This window comes from Eumetopias jubatus, unplaced genomic scaffold (genome assembly GCF_037043125.1).
Source record: "Eumetopias jubatus isolate StellerSeaLion01/CBP00866 unplaced genomic scaffold, mEumJub1_p1.0 scaffold_14, whole genome shotgun sequence".
Classification (NCBI taxonomy): domain Eukaryota; kingdom Metazoa; phylum Chordata; class Mammalia; order Carnivora; family Otariidae; genus Eumetopias; species Eumetopias jubatus.
The window spans coordinates 107,167,396-107,184,962 of record NW_028274820.1 but is presented as its reverse complement, the minus strand read 5'-3'; the positions used below and the strand labels follow the sequence as shown (position 1 = coordinate 107,184,962).

Below are 17,567 nucleotides of genomic sequence, written 5' to 3'. Positions count from 1 at the left end.
ATATTTTTAAATGCACCAGGAGGGGCGCCTGGGTGGCTCAGTTGTTAAGCATCTGCCTTTGGCTCCGGTCATGATCCCAGGGTCCTGGGATCGAGCCCTACGTCAGGCTCCCCGCTCTGCAGGAAGCCTGCCTCTCCCTCTCCTGCTCTGCCTGCTTGTGTTCCCTCTCTCACTGTGTTTCTCTTTCTCAAATAAATAAATAACATCTTTTTTAAAAAATAAATGCACCAATAATGCCGCATTTGCAACCCCAAAGCTGGGCCCGTTTGTGGTATAGTTGCGGGTGTGAGCACCTGTCCCCACAGCCTCTTCTTCATGGACGCCTCTTTGCCGTCCAGCGGATGAAAGATCAGCATCCAGAGAGGCCCTGGGGGTGACCCTTGGCTGCAAGGTCACACACACCTTCCTTCTTCTGCCTCCTTCACCACCCAGCCTGCCAAACCCCAGCCCAGGCTTCTTCCCCAGCGTCCCCAGCGTCCACGCTGGTGCCCTGCTAGAGAACATTCGGCCAGACCCAGAGTGTCCTCCTCTCCACCCTGGCGGCCCCTGCCCCTTGCAGGCCCCAGCACCTCCTGCCTTTGGCTCTCTCCAGCCCACGGCTGCCAGTGCGCTCACTCTCACTCTAAATCTCCCCTTGCCGTTCTCCTGCTGAAGGTCTTTCTTGGCTCCTGGAAGAACAAGCTCAAAGCCTGGCCATTCGGCCCACTCGGGTCCCCACCCCCAGCCCCACTATTGGCCTCCCTTCTGCACACATCCCGGGTTTGGCAGGACACTTGGTCTTGTATCTCCCTGCCTGCCCTCTGGCTGGAAGTGCCCCTTCTGCTTGATCACCCCCCTGCGTCACCCAGACGCAGCTTCCTGCTTCCCTTGACCCCTCACCTCTGTCTCCCCAACTGCAGAACTCAGATTCTGTCTTCTTCTACTTTTGGCAGCCGTGTGTCTACCCCCAGACCTGCTTCTATTCCTGGCTGGCAGTGGGCACTCAAATATTTGTTGGGCAAATGCGTGGCTGAGTGGAGTCCTTGGAACGCCCAAGTGCAATCACACCGGGCCAAAGAGGAACTCTGAAAGTCATCTCCTTTCTACGTTAATTAGCTATGGAACGGCTGGGTCCAGAGCTGCAAGGTCCGGCCTCCCTCCTGACGGCACTTGGACAGCACTCGGCTGCAGCCACCGGGGCAGATCAGACGTGGAAAAGGACATTTCCGTGGGTGAGGCAGCACGGCACCTTGGCTCTTGGCTAGCGTCCACAGGCCTTGAGTGTCGTGTCCAGTAGAGGTTAGCTATAGGGGAGGCTCGCCCTCTGACACCACTCACCAGATGACTAAGGAGTTGTCCCTGAGTCATGGACCTGCGCTGACATCTCTCGTGCAGTAAAGAAAAGGAACAAAAGTCATAGTTATCTGTTGTGATTTTCAGTATTTTTAGTTTACAAGCCAACTGTTTATCACATGAAGACACTGATCTATAAATAAATTTGAAAGCAGGGATACGTCTGGGCCTTTGCAGTCTTCAAGTTGAGGCGATGATCTGTAAATATATTTGTCTGTGTCATTGATCCCTTTATTATTAATGCCCTGGCTTTCACTTCAGTTATCAATCTCATTCCTGATTACCAAAGTCCTTAAGAAAACTTTGTCCCCTGGTGCGGGCCCTGAGGTCGGCGCTCTTGCGTTTGAGTAACGTAAAGCGCTGTCTCCTTCTGGCTATATTTCAGAGGCGCCGTCAGTTTTCATCAGTCCTGCCCTTTCTGTATGCTCTCCCACTCTCAGTGGCTTCCTCCCGTCTAGAGATGCTGTCCCCCTTTGCAGCATGCATTACCTAAATGCCCTTGAATTAGGGCAGTTACAGTCTCCACACGGGGACTTCACCTTCTTGATCACAATTATGCCTATGTCACTAGTTCTGTAGGATTTCTCACGCTTCTCATTACTGTCTTTCCTTTGTTGTTTCTGTGCAAGACTCGATCGTCAGGTGGGCTTGTGTCTGTGCCAGGCAATCATGGATGTGTATGTTTTTCCCATCAGTGTTCCTGCGTGAGACTGTCCATCCTGATGTTGACCGTGCTCTCGGCCAGTAGAGACTGAGGACGTCCATTTTTACATGTGCTTATAAAACTCTCAAGTTTTCCGCACCGCCGGTTGGCCTTGCCTGTGCTGCGTCTTGCTTACACTAGAGCAAGCTAATAGTTAAAGCAAGCTAATAATCATTTGAATTTTGAAGTAGATTTTTCAATTAGCATAAAATTCTTTTTTTTTTTTTTAGATTTTATTTATTTATTCATGAGAGACAGAGAGACAGAGAGAGAGAGGCAGAGGGAGAAGCAGGTTCCCAAGGAGCAGGGATCCCGATGCGGGACTCGATCCCAGGACCCTGGGATCATGAGCCGAGCCGAAGGCAGATGCTCAACCATCTGAGCCACCCAGGTGCCCTCAATTAGCATAAAATCCTACCTAGTATCATCGCTGGCTAAAGTCAACAACCCTTTAATATTGCTCAGATCCCAGACTAAATGTAAGCATGTTCTTCTCCGTCCAGAAACCCTGGCAATGTAACGAGGCATGCGTATTTTGCTTTCGTCTGAATCAAAACAGTTTTTCTTTTTATTATGAGGAGTTCAATGTAAAACTTTCAGAAAATATCAAGAAGTTTGAAGCATAAGGTTGTAGAAGACATTTTTGTCAGACCCCCTGTGTCCTCCACACAGCACAAGCCTACCACATTTTGGAGCAGGTGCCTTCCTCTGGTCCGACCAGGGGCAGGGAGGGGAGCTGCAGGCGGAGAGCAGGTACTCCTGCAGGCATTCAAATCCTTGACTCAAGGTTTGTTCTGGAAGAATCCAACTTAACACAGGGGTTTAAAGAAAAGCAAAGCCTAGTAATAGTATTGGAACAATTATTTAGAAGTAATCAGTATAGAAAACTCTTCCTCTCTTTCTAAACCCAAAGTTTTTTGGTTTTCTCCTTCCCCAGCACAAAATTCTTTCTTAAGCACACACACATTTTTTTTGGGAAAGTGTGTGTGTGGGGAAATCACATTCCATTCTTTAGTTTCCCTGAAGTCCTTGCTGTGCCCAGGAGGGTTGTGAAGGGGACAGCTCGCGAGGGTCGCAGGAGATGTGCTCCGGAGGCAGAGGATGGAGTCCCCAGAGACCAGTAGCTTGGCAGGCAGGTGGCATGGCTGTACCTGCTTGCCCAGCCATCCCCAGAGCTAGCAGAGCTTCACCCCAGCTTACTATCCACCCTCCGCCTGCCCTTTCTCCCGGGTCCATCTTTTCATGCAGCTAGCCACATACGACTTCTGTTTGGAGGTTGACCTTGGGTCTTCTCACTTAGAAATCCCCGGCATCCTCTCTTGGTACATTCCTCATGGCGGTGGAGCCTTTATGGTGGCCGGTGCACAGTTTTTATGGCTTTATCCAAGGAAGGGGACCCGGGTCACATTTTTTTGACTTCTTGGGGCCTGGCATAAAGGTCTTTAGAAATCACCTGTTTGTTGGTTGCTTGAGGTGGAGATATTTGAAATTTTTACCACAGCAGAGTTGGGGTCCCTGGTCTAGTGATTTGGATTTCAAGGTTCATATAGGAGACTGTGGGCTCACTTTGGTTACAGTAATTATTCACACTGCAACATATTCACTTCTTTGGAGAATTTTAACAGGTTCTTCAAAAACTATTTGCCAGTCTTGTATGAACAATAATGAGCTTGGATAGAATTTCACGTTTCTCTGTTAATAAGGATGGTTAACATTTATTGTGTGTTTTCCATGAGTCAGGCACTCTTCCAAGCTTTTTAAAAACATCAGTTCATGGGTGTCCCCTACAATCCCCAAGGCAGCAGGACGAGGGTGCAAAGCGGGAGGAGGGGGCTGGCTGGCCCACCTCGCTTTGCTGGACGGGGTGGGCAGGCAGCGTCCTCATTCACAAGAGGAGGGTGTTGGTTGTGTCCACCCTCTGACTGAAGTGAGCCATTGCAGCTGCTGGTCATGCCAGCCGAAGGGGCCCCTTTAAAGACACTTGCTGTTTTATTCACCCAGAGAGCTGCTGCTAGGAAGCATCCTTCTTATGCTGTGTCTGTAGCATTTAAACTGTATTTGGGGGGGAGGGAGAAAAAGAAATAGTAACTACCCAGAGGAAACCCATATCTATCACCTGACAAGCAATTTTACTGGAGGTTGGATCTCTGCGTGGGAGAAGTGGGAAGAACGGATAACGCAGACAATAATTTTCGTATTAGCGCAGAGTAAATCTTTAGCAACAACCGGATGGTGCCCGCACAGTAGCTTTTAAACTAGCTGTGTTTTAAAGAGCATGGCTTAAAAATACACAACTATAAATCAGGAGGCCATTGTAAATCAAGGTCTCACATTACCGAACCTTGTGTCTCCTTTGTGAAATGTATGATTAATCTTTCTGTTGCCAGGAAAGTGGTCCTTCCTATTGCAGGGATGGAGTGTGCATCTAGAAGTCCCCTCACCTTGGGGATGCTTGTGTATATTCTGTCCTTCAGAGTGCCATTCTTACAGGATTTCAGGGGCGAACATCGACCCCAACACACATTTGCTTATTTTGCCTTCTTTCTGGCATTATCACTTTGCCATAATGAAGACATTTTTCTGATGACAAACTCTGTCCTGCCTCTAGAGTTTTATCAAGTTGAACCCTAACAGCTCAAGACTCAGTATCTCCAGTGTCTTACTGGGGGTGGAGAGGCCACCTGTCCGGACCTGGTGTAGACCCAGAGTTACAACAGAATTTTATCCCGAAAAATGAGGCAGGTCTAATATTTCATTTCTCAATTCATTTTTCCGAGAAAATCAATAGAAAAGAAATTCTTTTGTTTGAGTAAATTGTACCTTTAATACCAGCATCACGGGCATGCTTTAGCCCTCGACTTGTGAGCATTCCCTTGTGCTTCAGAGAACAGCCAGCTGCAGATGCTGGAGAACTTTCTGCAGCTTTTATTGATCTGTTTCTGGCATATGAATCCCGAGACAAGGACTGTCTATGTGCGAGATTTTACGACCTCAGTATAGATCCAAAGCTTTTAAATGCACCTTTTGCCTTTATCAGTCAGTGAGGAAATCAGAGAGGGCTGGAATGGCCTTCTGACATAAAAGTCCATGTTTAATTATGTTAAGATGGCTCATTTTTACACAGCCCTCACCTGTAAAGATTTTAGAATAGTTCTTAGCTTAGCTGGTCATGTGGCCTCTGAAATTAAATAAACAGGAGATGCTCTTCTGCGTTGCTAACACAGAGCTACTGTCGTGTCCCCCGCAGGCCTCGGGAAGCAACTAAATGTACTGGTCAGCTATGGTCAGGAGAAGCAGCAAAATAGCATCATGCCGACATCAACACTGTCGCTCTTGTCAGACTGACTCCGGCGTCTGATTTGATAATGGTAAGCAAGCTTGTTTAACAGATTAACTTACTTGATTGCTTGGCGGATCCACCGGTGTTCATTTCCGGAAGTCTTGCTGAGTTCTTTGATGACAGAAGAGATGTCCTTAAAATATTCTTCAACAAAGCCTTAAATGAGATAAGAAGTACAATACAGTAAGAAATACAATACTGGGCTCCATCCTTGGTGACCGTTATCCAGGACTCTACTTAATGGGACGTTACTGGTCCCATCAATGGCATTACTGGTGCTTGTTGGGTTCTTTTTTTTTTAAAGATTTTATTTATTTATTTATCTATTTGACAGAGAGACACAGTGAGAGAGGGAACACGAGCAGGGGGAGAGGCAGAGGGAGAAGCAGGCTTCCCGCGGAGCAGGGAGCCCGATGTGCGGCTCGATCCCAGGACCCTGGGATCATGACCTGAGCCGAAGGCAGATGCCCAACGACTGAGCCACCCAGGCGCCCCCTTGTTGGGTAGTTAAATAAACCTCCAGGTGCTTTTTGAAAAATAATTTGTCTTGGACCTCAACAGTCCTAGTTCACGGGAAGACCTGGCTGTCCTTCATGAGGATGGCAACATAAATCTGTTTCTTTTGTTTTGTTTTGTTTTAGATTTTATTTATTTGAGAAAGAGAGAGAGAGAGAGAGAGTGCACGGGGGAGGGGCAGAGGGACAGGGAGAAGCAGACTTCCTGCTGAATGTAGAGCCTGATGCAGGGATAGATCCCAGGACCCTGGGATCATGACCTGAGCCGAAGGCAGACACTTCACGGGCTGAGCCACCCAGGCGCCCCAAGATTGACACTCTGAGCTAATTTTAACATACAAAGTACAGAATTGCTAACTCTAGGCACTATGTTGTTTGGAGATCTCTAGAAATCACTTAACTTGCATAACTAAAACTTTATACTCATTGAACAACTCCACATTTCTCCCTTCCCCCTGCCCCTGGCAACTATCATTCTACTCTCTACTTCTCTGAGTTTGACTCTTTTGGATTCCTCCTATAAGTGGGATCGCGCAGTATTTGTCCTTCTGTGTCTGGCTTACTTCGCCGACCATAATGTCCTCCAGGCTTATCCATGTAGTAGCAGGTGTCAGGACCTAACATATATTCTGTTGTAAGATTGAACAAGGTCCCACTGCATGTCTACATCCCATTTTCTTTATTTGTTCACTTATTGATCAACATTTAGGTTGTTTCCATATCTTGGCTGTTGTGAAAACTGCTGCAGTGAACATGGGGGTGCTGATATCTCTATGAGATCCTAATCAACCTTATCAGTTTTATTTATTTATTTTTCTCTATTTTTTTAATTTAAATTTTGTTAGTGGACATACATTGCAATATTGGTTTCTGGAGTAGAATTCAGTGATTCATCGCTTACAGACAACACCCAGTGCTCATCACAACAAGAGCCCTCCTTAACGCCCATCCCCCGTCTGGCCCATCCCCCACCCGCCTCCCTCCAGCAACCCTCAGTGTGTTCTCTATCATTAAGAGTCTCTTATGGTTTGTTTCTCTCTCCCTTTTTTCTTTTCCCCCTTCCCATATGTTCATCTGTTTTCTTTCTTAAATTCCACATATGAGTGAGATCATATGGTATTTGTCTTTCTCTGACTGACTTATTTCACTTAGCACAGTACTCTTTAGCTCCATCCATGTTGCTGCAAATGGCAAGATTTCGTTCTTTTTGATGGATGAGTAATATTCCAGTGTATGTATATACCACATCTTATTTCTCCATTCATCATTTGATGGACATTTGGGCTTTCTCCATAATTTGGCTATTGTTGATAATGTTGCTATAAATATTGGGGTGAATGTACCCCTTCAAATCTGTATTTTTGTATCCTTTGGGTAGATACCTAGTAGTGCAAATATAAATAAAAATAGTTCTATTTTTAACCTCTTGAGGAAACTCCATACTGTTTTCCAGAGTGGCTGCACCAGTGTGCATTCCCACCAACAGCATAAGAGGGTTCCCCTTTCTTCACATCCTCACCAACACCTGTTGTTTCTCGTGTTGTTAATTTTAGCCATTCTGACAGTTGTGAGGTGGTATCTCGTTGTGGTTTTGTAACCTTATCAATTTTAACTTTGAGTTGTCTATAATATAAATACTGTCAGAAGTAACTGATTCAAGATGGATTCTAGACCTAAAGGTAAAACACACAATGCTATGAAACTCCTGTTAGATGTCAGAGGAGAGAACCGAGATGACCCTGGGTGTGGCGATGCCTTTCTAGACACAGCACCAGAAAGACAGAACATGGAAGAAAGAGCTGATACGCTGGACTCATTAAAACTAAACTCCTGCTCTGCGATCGACCATGTCAGAGAGTGAGAAGACAAGCGCAGACTGGGAGAAAATATTTGCGAGAGACACATCTGATAAAGGACTGCCACCCAAATATACGAAGAACCCTTAAAACCCAACAATAAGAAAATAAACAACCCAATTAAGAAATGGGCAAAAGTTCTGAACAGACACCTAATCAAAGAAGATGCACAGATGGCAAATAAGCTCATGAGAAGATGCTCCACGTCACATGTCACGAGGGAAACCTAATTGAAACAACAATGAAATACCACTGCACATACTCGTACTATACAAATATACACATATATAAACACATGTATGTTGATGTATTTACGAACACACTGTGTGTAATTTTCTTAAGTTTATTTATTTATTTAAGTAATCTCTACACCCAACGTGGGGCTCGGACTGACTACCCAGAGATCAAGAGTCACATGCTCTTCTGACTAGCCAGCCACATGCGCCACACTGTGTGTTTTTTTTAATTGAATTGAGACCATAAGTACGTATGGTTTCTTTTCCTGTTTTCTTGCTCTTGCTCATTCATAGGAGGATGTCTGGCTGTTCTCTGTGGACCTTCAAGCCCGGAAGGAGGCACCAGCATGTTGAGAGAGGGCTTTGAATCTCTGTTGAGGCTCATCCCTGTTGGGCTTTGCTTCAGGGTGGGTGGGTGGGTTGGGAGACCTGGCTTGGTAATTGCCTTGGAGCCATTCCATTTCTTTAGAGAAGAGCCCTCATTAGGGAAGGCTGGTCCCTGCACCGTGCATGCAGGGGTGTGGGGGTGACATCAACCTACTCCCATCCCGAATGCCATGCTGCTGAGCTCTGAACCTCTCCTGGTCCTCTGCCTAGACTGTACCCCATGCTAGAAAGGTTAAAAGGAAGTGCTTCTAGTTCCTTGGGGTTTTGATTTAAAAAAATTTTTTTTTCAGGATTTCTTTCTGGCACCAAATCCTGGCCTTTGGCTTCTCTTAGAGATTTACTGCTGCCCATAACCTGACATCACATCAAGAAAATAAAAAAAGATATATAATGGAATGAGGCCCTTTAATGACCTGGTCAAGTTTCCCCCAAACTTTACTTCTCTTTTCTTTTTATTCTCAGAAGAGTACAATTTACTCATGGATTCATTGAGTACTCACTATCATGGGTTGAATTGTGTGGAAGTCTTAAACCCAGGACCTGTGAATGCAACCTTATTTGGAAATAGGATCTTCCCACATGTCATCAAGTTGAGGTCATGCTCATTTAGGATGGGCCCTTGACTGGTGTCCTTATAAGGACAGACACAGAGGCAGACACACAGGGGGATGGCCATGTGGAGACGGAGGCCATGACTGGAATGGCACATTTACAAGAGAAGGAATGCCAAGGGGTGTCTGTATCCACCGGGAGCTAGCAGAGAGATGCGGGACAGTATCTTTTCTAGAGTCTTCCAAGGGAGTGCGGCCCTGCTGAAATTTTCATTTGTCTTTTGGTTACCAGAACCGTGAGAGAATGTGTTTCTATTGTTTTAAGCCCCCAGTGTGTGGTCCTTTGTAAGGGCAGCCCCAGGACACTTCCTGTGCACCGGTAGTGGTGGGAATTCAACAGCAGACAAACCTGACTTCCCTTCTGTGTCACCTTGCAGATGCCCCTCCACCCTCTGCCCTCTGCTCTGTGGCCTGGAAGGCTGATTTAGTGGAGCCCCCACCCTCTGGTTTCTAGTTAGGGTGGGAAATGAGGAGCAGCTGTGGAGTTGGGGGGCGTGCGTATAGGACCCAGAGTCCCTCGCTGTGGGGCAGTTAGCACTGGCTGAGCTTCCCTGAACTGAAGGTCAGGTGGCTCCCCGCTTCGGCTACCCTTCCCTCAAACACCCCCCCTCCAGGCTGAGTCCCTGCCCTGGGGTGCTGCCTCACCCCAGCCTTCCCTGCCTCCATCCAAATCTTGGGAAATGGCCCTTTTAATAAACTGTCCTCAAAGAAGCCAAGTCAAGGTTCCCCTCTGTTTCCTGCTTGGGTCCTGACTCATCCTCCTGCCCTTATGGACCTTATGGAATTCACCTTTTAGGGGAGAAAAGTGAAAATCAAGGTAAATAAGATACATTGCATGTCAATGACATGCACTGTGGCCAAAAACAAAGCATTGAAGGGGCGGCTCTGGCTGGTGAGGGTTTCGATCTTTAAAACGTGATGAGAGGAGGCCTCAGCGAGGTGATGTTGGGTCTTGATCCTTCTCTTCCATGTTCCCCTAAAGGAAGTGTTGCCTGGGGAAGAGCAGGGAGTGGGTCCAGGGGAAGGCAAGGAGGCTGGAGGGGCTGCCGCGGAAGGAGCAGAAGCCGAGGCCGGGCAGGTACGGTGGATCTACCTCCTTCTTTCTGAAGCTGCAAGGTGTTGCATTGTCAGGTTGCATCATGGCTATTTTTAACTGGTGCTCTATCACGCACCAGGCAGGGGCTCTGCCGGCCCCCTCCCGGCTCTCTGGTGGGCTTCTTCCATCTGCAGCTAACGTTAGGCTTAACCCTGAGGTCAGTGTCTCCAAGCCCCGTGATATAAACCCATCACGAGGAGTCCTCGGTTGGTTCACTGCAAGGCCTTTTTGAGCCATAGGTTAATATATTAGTGAAGACTGGGGCTGTTGCCCCGCGTTAAATAATGACTGAGAATGATTGGAAGAACAACATCTCCCTTCTCCTGCACAGGGCGAGATGGATGGTTCTGCCAAGGGAACTCAAAAATATGACAACCTTTTATTCCTCTGATGTCTGGACGAGTGTGTTTTTATTTCTACGCTATTACAAAAAAAAACTCCTCACGATTCTGAGCTAAAAACATATTAAATCATCACGTTAATTATATCGAAACAGCACACTGAGATTCTGTCGCTAATCCAGTTTAAACACGGCGTCTTCAGCTCATCCAGTATTTTATTTCCATGCAGGTCATATTAGTCAGTTGGGCAAAAGCAGCCGTATTTATTTATCTTATTAGTTTATTTTGGTCAAGTAGCAAATTATGACGGAATTATAATAATTCCTCTATTTTTATCTGTATCTCACAATTACACAGAAACTTGGCATTTGAAATGTGGTCTCAACGCAGTATCAATATTAACACTTCCACAGTTGTCCCTTCTACTTTTCCAGAGGAAAAGCTCACAGTGTTCTGGATTCTATTTTTTCTCTGAATTCAGAATTTTCTCTAAATTCTGAATTTAGTGTTTTATTTGTGGCATTGCATTTACGTGCAAATGGGTGCAAAGCGAGTCATATGTGCCGACAGAGGGTGGGTGGGGTTGGCAGGTGCAGGCCTCTGGGCACAGCTGATAGACTTGAGTTGAATGGTCCAGGGAGGCCGCAGGGGCCCAGGCTCCCAGAGCCCCAGGGCATGTTTCAGTGTCTCCAGGATTTCCCAAGGGGAGGCAAACGTAACCCCAGCCGAGTGTCTTCCTTTAACGGTCCATGCTTATTCCCCTTCTGGCTTTCCCATGACTGAGGGCCAGCCCCTGCCGAAAGCTCCGGGCACAGTCAAGAGCATGCCTCTCCAGGGAAGGTCTCCCAGGGTCAGATTCATTAACTCAGTAAATTTTTCATTGTTCAGGCTCTTGCCCTGAGCTTTACAGGTTCAGAAACTCCATTTCAGCAGAGGACCTAGGGCGAATTCAGTGTGAGGGACACAGCGGTGCTATCGTATTGTTATCATGGCTGTGGAGCGGGGGGCTGAAGGGCAAGGCCAGTCCCCCACTCAGGGGCTGAAAGGCGACCCCGACTGCAGTAGAGCCTTCCGATGAGAACGCCTGAGGGCACGTTCTTGTGGTCCAGCTTCTCTCTTCCACAGCACGAGGCCAGGGTGCTGGTGGCAGCCACTCTCCTAGACTCTGCAGAGTTGGGATCCCTAAGGGAGAGGCAGGGCCGGAAGCAGGACCTGAGACAAAGGCAGGTGAAGCCCAGGGTGGTCAGGGGTTCACACTACGGGGCCCAACCACACTGTCAAGTTGGGGGTACACGGAACCCCAACCTCACAGAAGTCCAAGCAGGTGTGCGGCAACCGCCATCTGCAGGGCCCAGAAACAGAGGGGTGGAGACCACTCCAGCCTCACCAGGATGCCCCCCCACCCCGAGGCTGCCTCTCCAAGGAAGAGCCCTGAAATGGCCAATCCATGGTCTGAGGGGACGAGCGGGGCAACCGCACGAAGGAGGGAGTACCCTTGTCACAAGACCACAGGCTCCCGAGGGCGGGGCTGTCCTCCTGCCACCGTCCACCCAGTGAGTGGGCTCTGGGCATCAGGGCTGCCTCCCTTGTGTCTCTTAGCACCCCCTGTCTACCTTCCCAGTCTCGCATTTGTGGCTGCATCTCTGCGGCTTGGCTGCCCGCTCAGCAGAACCCGCTCTCTTTCCATCTGATTGCAGATGGTTGTAGAAACACAGGGCGAATGATAAAGGCAGTGCTCCTGCTTCAGGCAAAAGAGAAGGTCATGAGCCACCTTGTGTGCAGAGTAAGACCTTTTGGATGTGTGCCCTACAGAGTGATGGCTTGTCAGGTCACGGGTTTTAAAATCACGACTGCAAACAGAGGTAGCCATCATTATGTAAGTCACCATCACTTAGGATACATTTATGCATTTGCAGGTTTGACTATTGCTAAATCAAGGGAAAATAAGCAACAGGGATTTTTCTGTCCACACATTTAAGTGCCCAAACATTTTAAATACTGTTCCATCAAGCAGTGGGTCTCAGTGATAGAGCGCTAAGGACACACATTTCAGTGTGCTTTCCCCAAATTTGGTATGAGCTTGCTGCGTCATAGTCCAGTCGGTCAGTTTCTTCGGATCGGTGTTCAGGGAGTGTAGACTCTGCAGGCCCCCATTCTTCTTCTTCATGTGAAGCAACCAAACCTGATTCCATTTCGGCTCCTTTCCTTTTGTCACTCTCACATATCATGGTCCCAAATATCAAATGGTGTTATAATTTTTGTTTTGATCATCAAAGTTGATGTAGAGAACTCACGAGGAAAAGGCAGGCCTATGGTATCCGCCGGTTTCCGATCTTCCTGGCTTTCCTTGCTGATGTCCCCAGGCCCCTGCCTGCCTCATCGCCCTGACCTTCTGAGGACTTCCTGTGGCCATTCTGGAAGGGTCTGCAAGTGACCGAGTGTTTCAGTTTTTCTGCTTCCCAGAACGTCTCTATTTTCCCTTCACTCCTCAAAGATAGTTTGGCGGAGGATATAGAATTTGTGGCTGACAGCTCTTTTCTTCCAGGACCTGAAAAACATCACGTGGCTTCCTTCTGGCCTCTCTGGTCTCAGATGAGGAATCTGCTACCCTTCGAATTGGTGTTCCTTTATCGGTACTTTGTGACATCTCTCTGGCTGCCTTCAAGATTTTTGCTTGGTCTGTGTGTCCAGAAGTTTAATTTCGATGCATCGTCAATGAATTTTGGGGGGGGGGTTATCATGTCTAAGGTGACCTAACTTCTTGAATCTGGAGGTTTATGTATTTTATCAAATTTCCCAAGTTTTCAGCCAGGGTTTCCTTAAAGCCACTTTCAGCTCTACCCTTCTTCCCTTTCCTTTTGGGACTCTGAGGAAATGAATGTTGGATCGCTAATTATTGTCCCACAGTCCCTGAAGCTGCTTTTTTTTCTGTCATTTTCTCTCTCTTGTTGAAGTGGTGTAAATTCCACTGGTCTGTCCTCAAGTTCACTGATTTCTCATGTGTCCTTTCTACTGCACCGTGGAGCCTGTCCAGTGAGTTTTCTATTTTGGTTGCCGTATTTTTTCAGTTCTGTAATTTTCATTCTTTATTTATGATTATTACTTTTTAGGTAAAAAACACCCCACAGCATTTATTGTCATCTGGTAATAACATAAAGGTAATCAAAACAGTATGAACACGGGGCGCCTGGGTGGCTCAGTCAGTTAAGCGTCTGCCTTCGGCTCAGGTCGTGAACCTGGGGTCCTGGGATCGAGCCCCATGTTGGGCTCCCTGCTCAGTGGGGAGTCTGCTTCTCCCTCTCTCTCTGCTTCTCCCCCAGCTGTGCTCTCTGTCTCTCAAATAAATAAATAAATAAAGTCTTCAAAAAAACCAGTATGAACAAATTTTTTTCGGACTATTCTAAGAAACGACACCTCAAAAAACAAAGTACATGGCCTTCTCAAGAATTTCTCACTTCATTGATCATTTCTAGTTGGAGACACTTTGGAGCAGAGTAACATCAACCCCTTTTAGCATGATCTGAGCCCGTTGTTTTCCTGACTTTTAGAATAAACCTCTTCTGCGTCATCCGAGGTTCATGTACTCGTCAATGACATAGCCCTCTACCCGCCTGCTCACGTGCTCGTAACGCCACACCTGGATCAGGGGCTATTCCGCAGGGATCTGAAGATGAGGTTGATGGGCAGCACCATCATCTTCAGCATTTTCTGGCTCAGGCCGTGGTATGCCACAGTGTCCGAAGCGGACAGAGACGGCGCTAAGCTGCACGCTACCTTAGAAAGGAGCTTCTGGAATAAATAATTGGACTCAGAGATCGTGATTTTCGTTTTTTAAAATAATTTTTATTTATTTGCTGAGGTTTCTATTTTCATTTGTTTTCAGAGAATTTGTAATTACTCCCTGGGGCATTTTTATTGATGTCTACTTCAAACTCCTTGTCCGTTAATTCCAACATCTGACCTGATTTTGTTGTTGGTGCCAGTTGTCTTTTCCCATTTGTTGTGACATTTCTAGTTCTGGGTGTGACAGGTGATCTTCAGGTGTCTCCAGACATTTCGGCTCTTGGACTGGGGACTCTGGGTGAGGCACATAGCTTTTATTTCAGGGGGCAGGTTGTCACTCTGTGTAGGTTCGGCACAGAGCTCCTGGCCCACTTTTGTGAGCTGGGGTTCTGAGAAGATTCGAACGTTCAGAAACTTTGAGGTGCTAGTTTGCTCTGCTTTTATCTGGTGCTGGTGGGGCTCCCACCGGTCCTGCTAGTGCCACCTGAGGGGCAGAGGGACCTTCCTCAGGCCAAGCCATCTGGTGCTTTAGGAGGTCTAGAATGCTTCTGGGTCCTCCCTACTTGAGCCCCAGGCCACCCCATTTCTCTAAGTGCAGGAGGGCATGTGTCCCCCAGTCACTTCTTGTCAGTGGGTCAGCCCTGCTGGTGCTGCTTGGTCACCTGGTCTTGGTGGGCAGAACTCCTGTGGGATGTGGGGAAGGGGTGAGCCCTCCTGGGCCACCTTCAGTTTAGGGCGGTGGGTCAAGGGACGCCTGGCTGGGGCCGGGGTTTGGAAGATGTCCTGCTGCTGTGGTTCCTCCGGCCCACCCTCCCCTTTCCACATTTCAGAGTCCCCCTGTGTCTCTAGTGACCTAATCTGCTCTACCACAAGATCCTATTTTAATTCTCTATCTAGCACTTATCCGTCATTACCTAATATTTTAATTAATTAATTAAAATGATTAATTACATTTGTCTCTTTCCTAATGTGTAAGCATAGGACAGCTGAGACCTGTAAGTATTGTCCTGTATTTACTTATAAACTTTATTTGTGCATGTACTTGCACTTCCTAGGATAGTGCTGAGCACAGAGCACGTGATACTGGTGAACTGAATGAGTGAAACCGAAGAGAACAAGAAGGGTGTGTTTGTAGGAGTCTTCCTCGCCCAAGCAAGGTATCCCCCACTCTGCGTAGTGCATGAAGACCGTCATCAATATCCTGGGGCAGGCAAGTGTTGACTTTGCCCACAGTGTAAGCTTGAGTCTCCTCTTGCTTGCAATCATTAACAGATGAAGAAGGTCCACTGTGACTCTGTAAATGAAGAAGAGGTAGGGGTGCGGGTGTGTCTGTGAGATTCAGGCCTGCCCCTTCTTGGAAGCGCTGAATGAGGGTGGGTTTGGGCAGGCTGGGCTGGTAGCCACGTTTACGTTAATGGCGGCTGTCATCTCGCTGGACCTCTAGTGTTTCAGGGAAGCAGAAACAAGCTCTTTGCCATGTCTCCATGGCACTCCAGTGAATGGATTCCTGTCCCTACCCCTTGGCTGATGACCTGGCTGAGCAGTAGCATATTGTGAGAGCTGCTAATCTAATGATTTTCTTGATATGCTTTTGGGAAGAGGAAAACCAAGTTGAATAAACCATTGCAAGCTAACGGGGGCTCTGTAGTGTGTGTCCTTGAACAATACTGAATTCCTGTTTTAGTGTGTACGCCTGGCACAAGCCTATTTGTTTTTGCCAGTGAGACAGAAGTAGAAGATTGGGATTTTTACAATGTTAGACATTATGCTTTACAAGCCAACCAGTCTAATTATTTACAGGGATCAAGGATATTTGCTGCCTCCCCCCGCCACACGCCAGTCTACTATGTAATATTATAACATGCCTAAGAGGGATTAAAAGCATTTGAATTTAATTAAAAGAGAACATTCATGATTTCAGAATAAAGCTTATCCCTGCTAATTTTGAAAATTAATCTGATTTATTCCCACTTGGATTTCTAATGCTTCTGAAACAAATCTTTCAGAAAATGAATAGTGTATGGTTCCTTTTCAGTGACCTAACTACAGGAAATGATTGAGTGGCTTTCACAAATAATTCTTCATTTAATGCTACATGTTTATTTGCATGCTTTTTCTTATAAATATTATTCAAATAACAGGTTAAATCCCACTCCCAGGAGTAGGCCAGGAGCTAAGCAAGACAGACATCACTGTAAGAAGAACTGAGTGTGCAGCCTGAGAGGAACTGAGCCTCCTCACTTGTATTGATAAAGGCTGCTGACTCGGGAGCTTGGGCATTAGAACTGGTTATGAAGATAAATTGTAGCATCCCAGTTCCCTGGGATCTTCAAAACACACACACACACACACACACACACACACACACACACACACACACATCCAGAGGCAGCAGGCTGGGTAAGTTTTGAGATCCCAGACTTTAACTTTTTTTTTTCAATGTGATCAGTATAACTTTTCTTTCTTTCTTTTTTTTAATTAACATATAATGTATTATTTGTTTCAGAGGTATAGGTCTGTGATTCAACAGTCTTGCACAATTCACAGCGCTCACCATAGCACATACCTCCCTCCCCAGTGTCCATCACCCAGCCACCCCATCCCTCCCACCCCCCACCACTCCAGCAACGCTCCGTTTGTTTCCTGAGGTTAAGAGTCTCTTACGGTTTGTCTCCCTCTCTGGTTTCGTCTTGTTTCATTTTTCCCTCCCTTCCCCTATGATTCTCTGCCAGACTTTAACTTTTAAAACAACCAAATGAACAAATCAATCCTCATATTCTTTTCAAAGATTGATTTATTTATTTGAGAGAGCGAGTAGGGGGAGGGGCAGAGGGAGAGAGAGAGAGAGAGAGAGAACCTCAAGCAGACTCCCCACTGAGCATGGAGCCCGACATGGGGCTCCATCCCACCACCCTGAGATCATGACCTGAGCCAAAATCAGGAGGAGTCAGACGCTTAACCGACTGAGCCACCCAGGTGCCCCATCAAACCCCATATTGTAACGATACAGTGACAGGACAGAAAGTGAAGAGAGTACCAACTGCCCTGTGAATGTAGACAGTGTGGACGGTATGTATCATTTAGCCCAAACACTTACTCTGTCCTCAGTCCACACGAAATTGTTATTTTTTGCATCGCAACCGTGCCTCTATGGTCTCTGGATGATGTAAGACAATATACCATGGGCAGCGTAATGCAACACAACACTGCACAGCACATGAAGCAACATGAAGTCACACGACACTAAACAGGACAGTGTCTCCAACCACACCTCTGCTTCTGTGCTCCCGAAGCCCCCCCCGGACAGACAGCCCAGGCGCGGGTACAGCCGGACATTGCACATCGAGGCTTCCACCGATGCTGCTTT

At 47.0% G+C, this 17,567-nt stretch overlaps 1 pseudogene; it reads right to left on the bottom strand.

Annotated features, from left to right (window-relative positions):
* Positions 1–13,886: 13,886 nt before the first annotated feature.
* Positions 13,887–14,143, bottom strand: LOC114200349 (small nuclear ribonucleoprotein E pseudogene; annotated as a pseudogene).
* Between the last annotated feature and the right edge of the window lie 3,424 nt (positions 14,144–17,567).